Source organism: Pseudophryne corroboree, chromosome 12 (genome assembly GCF_028390025.1).
Source record: "Pseudophryne corroboree isolate aPseCor3 chromosome 12, aPseCor3.hap2, whole genome shotgun sequence".
Classification (NCBI taxonomy): Eukaryota; Metazoa; Chordata; class Amphibia; order Anura; family Myobatrachidae; genus Pseudophryne; species Pseudophryne corroboree.
This window is the reverse complement of record NC_086455.1, coordinates 161,198,139-161,206,094: the sequence shown is the minus strand read 5'-3', so window position 1 is coordinate 161,206,094 and position 7,956 is coordinate 161,198,139.

Genomic DNA, 7,956 nt, shown 5'->3' with positions numbered 1-7,956 from the left:
GCAACAGGCTCACTGCAACGAGGGACTTAGGGGAGAAGAAGTGAACTCACCTGCGTGCAGGATGGATTGGCTTCTTAGGCTACTGGACACTAGCTCCAGAGGGACGATCACAGGTACAGCCTGGATGGGTCACCGGAGCCGCGCCGCCGACCCCCTTGCAGATGCTGAAGAGAGAAGAGGTCCAGAAATCGGCGGCTGAAGACTTCCCAGTCTTCTTAAGGTAGCGCACAGCACGGCAGCTGTGCGCCATTGCTCTCAGCACACTTCACACCAACGGTCACTGAGGGTGCAGGGCGCTGGGGGGGGCGCCCTGGGCAGCAATGAAAGTACCTATGCTGGCTAAAAATACATCACATATAGCCTCTGGGGCTATATGGATGTATTTAACCCCTGCCAGGTTGTCAGAAAAACGGGAGAAGAAGCCCGCCGAAAAGGGGGCGGGGCCTATTCTCCTCAGCACACAGCGCCATTTTCCTACACAGCTCCGCTGCTAGGAAGGCTCCAAGGCTCTCCCCTGCACTGCACTACAGAAACAGGGTTAAAACAGAGAGGGGGGGGCATTTTGTGTGGCGATATTATAATATATTAAGATGCTATAAGGGAAAACACTTATATAAGTATCACTGACCTGGTTTGGGAGTGTTGTGGACTCGGGGCTTCTTCCGATGACCGGGAAGAGGAACCGCCACTGGGTCGTAGTAGAGATGGCCGGATGTAGGTCTTCCTCATGCAGAACTAAGACGGCAGGCGGGAGGCCCAGAGGAATTCTTGTAGGTCTCCTGTAAGACAAGACTTGTAGAAATAATGAAGGCTGGGGTACTGAGATATTGGAGACACTGTGGTATTGAAGGCACTGAGGTACTGGGAGTACAGGGAGTGCTGGGAGACCCTTGGAGGCACGGAGGTGTTTGGAGGCACGGAGGTGCTTGGAGGCACGGAGGTGTTTGGAGACACCGAGGTGTTTGGAGGGACGAGGTGCTTGGAGGCACGAGGTGCTTGGAGACACGGAGGTAACTGGAGGCACGGAGGTGCTTTGAGGCGCGGAGGTGCTTGGAGGCACGGGGTGCTTGGAGGCACGAGGTGCTTGGAGGCACGGAGGTGCTTGGAGGCACGGAGGTAACTGGAGGCACGGAGGTAACTGGAGGCACGGAGGTAACTGGAGGCACGGAGGTGCTTGAGGCGCGGAGGTGCTTGGAGGCACGAGGTGCTTGGAGGCACGAGGTGCTTGGAGGCACGGAGGTGCTTGGAGGCACGGAGGTGCTTGGAGGCACGAGGTGCTTGGAGACACGGAGGTAACTGGAGGCACGGAGGTGCTTGTAGGCACAAGATGCTTGGAAGCACAGGTTGCTTGTAGGCACAGGATGCTTGGAAGCACAGGTTGCTTGTAGGCACAGGATGCTTGGAAGCACAGGATGCTTGCAGGGACAGGATGCTTGGAAGCACAGGATGCTTGCAGGGACGAGGGAGCTCTGGATCATAGCTTCCACAGGAGAAACGAAGATACTCAGGCATCGGATCTCTGCCTGGTATCTGATTTTAAATTCCCCGCCCTAGCCTGATTGGCGGAGCAGGCAGGTGACGTCAGACCTGCTCCGCCTCCTTGCCCTTGCTTGTGATGGCGGCGCCCTTGCTTCCGGGAAGCCGCCGGAGAGCAGCGCCGACCCGCCGCTGAAGCCGGAGACTGACAGGGGAAGAGAGGCGCCGGGCAGACCAGGCCACCCGCAGGGACAAGCGCGGTCGCCGCTGCCCGAGGTTCGTGACAGTACCCCCTCCTCCAGGAGTGGCCCCTGGACACTTCCCGGGCTTAGTCGGATGTCTGGAGTGGAAGATCCGAATCAGACGAGGAGCCGTTACTTCAGTAGCCCCAATCCAACTTCTCTCCTCAGGTCCATAACCCTTCCAGTCCACCAAGTACTGTAATTTTTTATGAAGATAACGAGAGTCCAGAATAGCTTTGATTTCAAACTCCGCTCTAGCTTCTGCCACTACGGACGTTGGCCTTGGGAGTGCTGAGTGGAATCGATTCAGTATGAGGGGACGGAGTAGAGAAACATGGAAGGCGTTAGGTATGCGAAGATGGGCAGGCAAACCCAGTTTACAGACCACAGGATTTAAGACTTGTAGCACAGGGTAAGGACCGATGAACCTTGGAGCGAATTTCATGGTGGGCACCTTCAACCGGAGATTCCGTGTGGACAGCCATACCCTGTCCCCAACTTTATATTGAGGTGCGGCTTGCCGTTTCTTATCTGCAAAGAACTTGTACCGAACAGAAACCTGCTTAAGATTAGCATGAACCTTTCTCCAAATTTGTCCAAAGTGTCGTAGAGTGGACGCTACAGCAGGAACCTCTATTATCGGAAGGCTTGGAAATTCCGGAACACGGGGATGGAACCCGTAGTTGACGAAAAATGGTGATTCCCCAGTGGAAGAATGAAACAAATGGTTATGGGCAAACTCCGCCCAAGGCAACAACTCCACCCAGTTGTCCTGTGAAGGAGAGAGATACAACCGAAGAAAAGTCTCTAGATCTTGATTGACTCGTTCCGTTTGTCCATTTGTTTGGGGATGATAAGCCGACGAAAACTTAAGTTTAATGTGTAGAGTTGAACAAAGGGCTTTCCAAAACCTGGCGGTGAACTGTACTCCACGGTCAGAAACAATCTCTTGTGGCAACCCATGCAAACGAAAATGTTCTCGGATAAACAATAGAGCCAGTTTCGGTGCTGTCGGAAGACCAGTCAAGGGCACAAAGTGTGCCATCTTCGAAAAACGGTCAACGATAACCCAAACGGTGTTGCAACCCTTGGAACAGGGCAAGTCAGTGATGAAGTCCATGGAAATGTGAGTCCAGGGTCTCACAGGGATAGGCAGAGGACGAAGTAACCCTGCAGGAGGCAGACGAGGAGATTTATGTTGTGTACATTGGGGACATGAATTAACGCAATCTTGTACATCCTTCCTCATGGTGTTCCACCAGTAAGACCTTTGCAGAAACTTGTACATCTTCTGAGCGCCGGGATGACCGGAAAACTTGGAGTTATGGACCCACCGTAGTATTCCTGGGCGGAATCTAGCTGGTACGGACATTCTTCCAGGAGGAGGAGCTGGAGTAGTTAAAGCAGCAGAGACAGAAACTGGATTCAGAATTAAACCCCGCTCCGGAGGTTCATCCTCGTCTGTGGGAACCTGTGAACGGGAAAGCGCATCTGCTTTAATATTGAGAGTCCCGGCACGGTACTTGATAATGAACGAGAATCGGGAAAAGAAAAGTGCCCATCTCGCCTGGCGAGGATTCAAACATTGTGCGGATTTGATGTACAGTAAATTCTTGTGATCCGTGTAGATGGTAAACACATGTTTAGCCCCTTCTAGAAGATATCTCCATTCTTCCAAGGCAGATTTGATTGCCAAGAGTTCCTGGTCTCCAATAGAGTAATTTCGTTCGGCTGGAGAGAATTTACGAGAGTGGAAGCCACACGGATGTAATTTCTTATCAGAGGAATGCTGGGAGAGGACAGCCCCCACCCCGACTGAAGATGCATCAACTTCTAAGAAGAAGGGTTCCTCGAAATTTGGTTGTTGGAGAACTGGAGCCGTCGTGAAAGCTAACTTTAGGCGAGAAAAAGCTACAATGGCTTCCGGAGGCCACAAACTAGGATTAGAACCCTTTCTCGTCAGGGCAGTAATGGGTGCAACAATGGTGGAGAAACCTTTAATGAATTTCCTGTAGTAGTTCGCAAAGCCCAGGAACCTTTGTATTGCTTTCAGGGAAAGAGGCTGAGTCCAATCACGAATGGCCGACAACTTTTCCGGATCCATGCGAAGCTCCGTCCCCGAGATGACATAACCGAGGAACGGAATAGATGTTACTTCAAAGGTACATTTGGAAAGCTTGGCGTAGAGATGATTCTCTTGTAAACGGTGTAGCACCTCTTTGACTTGAGTCCTGTGTTCGACAAGATTCTTGGAAAAAATCAGTATGTCGTCCAGATATACCACAACGCTCTGATACAGCATATCACGAAAGATTTCGTTGACGAATCCCTGGAAAACCGCGGGAGCATTACTAAGACCAAACGGCATCACCAAGTATTCGTAATGCCCATCTCGGGTATTAAAGGCAGTCTTCCATTCATCCCCCTCTCGGATGCGTATAAGATTATAAGCTCCTCTCAAGTCGAGTTTTGAAAAAATGCGGGCACCACGAACCCTATCAAATAACTCTGTGATTAGTGGCAAGGGGTATTTATTCTTAATAGTAATGTCGTTTAGGCCGCGGTAGTCGATGCATGGTCTCAACCCCCCGTCCTTTTTCTTCACGAAAAAGAAGCCTGCACCAGCAGGGGAGGAAGAGGGGCGAATGAATCCCTTGAGCATATTGGACTTAATATACTCCGACATGGCTTGAGTCTCGGGAAGAGACAGAGGATATGTGCGACCACGAGGTGGCGTCTTCCCTGGGACAAGGTCAATAGGGCAGTCCCAAGGCCTGTGAGGTGGTAACAGGTCAGCAGCTTGTTCCGAAAATACGTCCTTGTACCCTTGATATGCCTCCGGAATGTGCTCTTCATCCGTTTTGGAGGTAACACGGAGCGGACAAACAGGAGTAAGACAATTAGTGTGACAAAAGGAACTCCAGGACAGAATTTGTGACGACTTCCAATCGATGTGGGGGTTATGACTTCTCAGCCAAGGCATTCCAAGAACCAGATCATGGGGCATTTCTGGGATTACCAAGAGTTCCAAATCTTCCTGATGTAGAGCCCCGACCCGCAGCTTAACTGGCCCCGTGCGCCACATTATGAGACCTTTGGAAATTCTAGTCCCGTTGATAGCCGTCAGTGAAATTGGCCGCTCGATAGGCCGTAACTTTAAACCCAAACTTTGGGCACAGAAGGAAGAAACGAAGTTCCCTGCAGCTCCGGAATCCAATAGGGCTTCACAAGACCTGGAGACTGAATTGGAGACTAGAGTTACTGGAAGCAAGCAGTCCGAAGTTGGAGAAGCTTTTGTCGTAACTCCCAGCTTGACTCCTCCGGAACAAGCTAGGTCTGCCCGTTTCCCGGACGGACTTTACAAGATTTAAGAAAATGATCTGCGGCTCCACAGTAAAGGCAGAGTTTACCCTCACGACGACGCTGTCGTTCTTCCGGAGACAGTCGGGAGCGGTTAATTTGCATGGGCTCATCTGAGCTAGGTGAGGCCACCGGCCTAGGAGTAGGATTCCGGAACCTGGAACGATCCGAACGGTTACGTTCTCTTCCACGCTCCTGCATCCGAAGATCCACCTTGACGCAAAGGGAAATCAAATCTTCTAATGGATCCGGCAGATCTCTAGTAACCAGCTCGTCTTTCAGCCGGTCGGAAAGACCGTTCCAGAAGGCAGCTCTCAGGGCATCATTATTCCAGCGTAGTTCGGAAGCAATGGTCTGGAAATGAACCACGTACTGGCCCACGGAACGGGCGCCCTGCCGAACACGGAGCAAATCGGAAGAAGCAGTGGTCATTCTGCCGGGCTCGTCGAAAATCCTTCGAAAGGACGAGATGAAGTTGGTGTAGTTGGAAACCATGGGATCAGATCGTTCCCATAATGGAGACACCCAATCCAAAGCAGAACCTTCCAACAGAGAAATAATATATGCTACCTTGGACCGGTCTGTAGGAAAGTTGTGTGCAAGTAGCTCGAAATGTACCTCGCACTGGTTCAAGAAACCACGACAATTTTTGGGATTCCCATTATAGCGGGACGGAGTAGGCAACTGAAGGCGTGGAGTGACACCGGCCGATGGTTGAACATTGCTGGCAACGGCAACTGGTGCGACTGCTGGAACAGGAGCCGGAATTACTGAGGCCAGAGACGCCTGAATCTGATCCAGACGCCCGGACAACTGCTGGAGGTACTGCATCACCTGACCTTGTGCTGCTTCCTGACTTTGCACTCGAGAAGCCAGGTTCTGGATGGCACTAGAGTCCGTGTTCCGATCCCCCGAGTCCATGAGGCCTGAGTATACTATCACTGACCTGGTTTGGGAGTGTTGTGGACTCGGGGCTTCTTCCGATGACCGGGAAGAGGAACCGCCACTGGGTCGTAGTAGAGATGGCCGGATGTAGGTCTTCCTCATGCAGAACTAAGACGGCAGGCGGGAGGCCCAGAGGAATTCTTGTAGGTCTCCTGTAAGACAAGACTTGTAGAAATAATGAAGGCTGGGGTACTGAGATATTGGAGACACTGTGGTATTGAAGGCACTGAGGTACTGGGAGTACAGGGAGTGCTGGGAGACCCTTGGAGGCACGGAGGTGTTTGGAGGCACGGAGGTGCTTGGAGGCACGGAGGTGTTTGGAGACACCGAGGTGTTTGGAGGGACGAGGTGCTTGGAGGCACGAGGTGCTTGGAGACACGGAGGTAACTGGAGGCACGGAGGTGCTTTGAGGCGCGGAGGTGCTTGGAGGCACGGGGTGCTTGGAGGCACGAGGTGCTTGGAGGCACGGAGGTGCTTGGAGGCACGGAGGTAACTGGAGGCACGGAGGTAACTGGAGGCACGGAGGTAACTGGAGGCACGGAGGTGCTTGAGGCGCGGAGGTGCTTGGAGGCACGAGGTGCTTGGAGGCACGAGGTGCTTGGAGGCACGGAGGTGCTTGGAGGCACGGAGGTGCTTGGAGGCACGAGGTGCTTGGAGACACGGAGGTAACTGGAGGCACGGAGGTGCTTGTAGGCACAAGATGCTTGGAAGCACAGGTTGCTTGTAGGCACAGGATGCTTGGAAGCACAGGTTGCTTGTAGGCACAGGATGCTTGGAAGCACAGGATGCTTGCAGGGACAGGATGCTTGGAAGCACAGGATGCTTGCAGGGACGAGGGAGCTCTGGATCATAGCTTCCACAGGAGAAACGAAGATACTCAGGCATCGGATCTCTGCCTGGTATCTGATTTTAAATTCCCCGCCCTAGCCTGATTGGCGGAGCAGGCAGGTGACGTCAGACCTGCTCCGCCTCCTTGCCCTTGCTTGTGATGGCGGCGCCCTTGCTTCCGGGAAGCCGCCGGAGAGCAGCGCCGACCCGCCGCTGAAGCCGGAGACTGACAGGGGAAGAGAGGCGCCGGGCAGACCAGGCCACCCGCAGGGACAAGCGCGGTCGCCGCTGCCCGAGGTTCGTGACAATAAGGTTGTCCCTGTATAATTATAGCGTTTTGGTGTGTGCTGGCAAACTCTCCCTCTGTCTCCCCAAAGGGCTAGTGGGGTCCTGCCCTCTATCAGAGCATTCCCTGTGTGTGTGCTGTGTGTCGGTACGTGTGAGTCGACATGTATGAGGACGATGTTGGTGAGGAGGCGGAGCAATTGCCTGTAATGGTGATGTCACTCTCTAGGGAGTCGACACCGGAATGGATGGCTTATTTAGGGAATTACGTGATAATGTCAACACGCTGCAAGGTCGGTTGACGACATGAGACGGCCAGCAAACCAATTAGTACCTGTCCAGGCGTCTCAAACACCGTCAGGGGCTTTAAAACGCCCATTACCTCAGTCGGTCGACACAGACACAGACACGGACACTGACTCCAGTGTCGACGGTGAAGAAACAAACGTATTTTCCATTAGGGCCACACGTTACATGTTAAGGGCAATGAAGGAGGTGTTACATATTTCTGATACTACAAGTACCACAAAAAAGGGTATTATGTGGGGTGTGAAAAAACTACCTGTAGTTTTTCCTGAATCAGATAAATTAAATGAAGTGTGTGATGATGCGTGGGTTTCCCCCGATAGAAAATTATTGGCGTTATACCCTTTCCCGCCAGCAGTTAGGGCGCGTTGGGAAACACCCCCTAGGGTGGATAAGGCGCTCACACGCTTATCAAAACAAGTGGCGTTACCGTCTCCAGATACGGCCGCCCTCAAGGAGCCAGCTGATAGGAGGCTGGAAAATATCCTAAAAAGTATATACACACATACTGGTG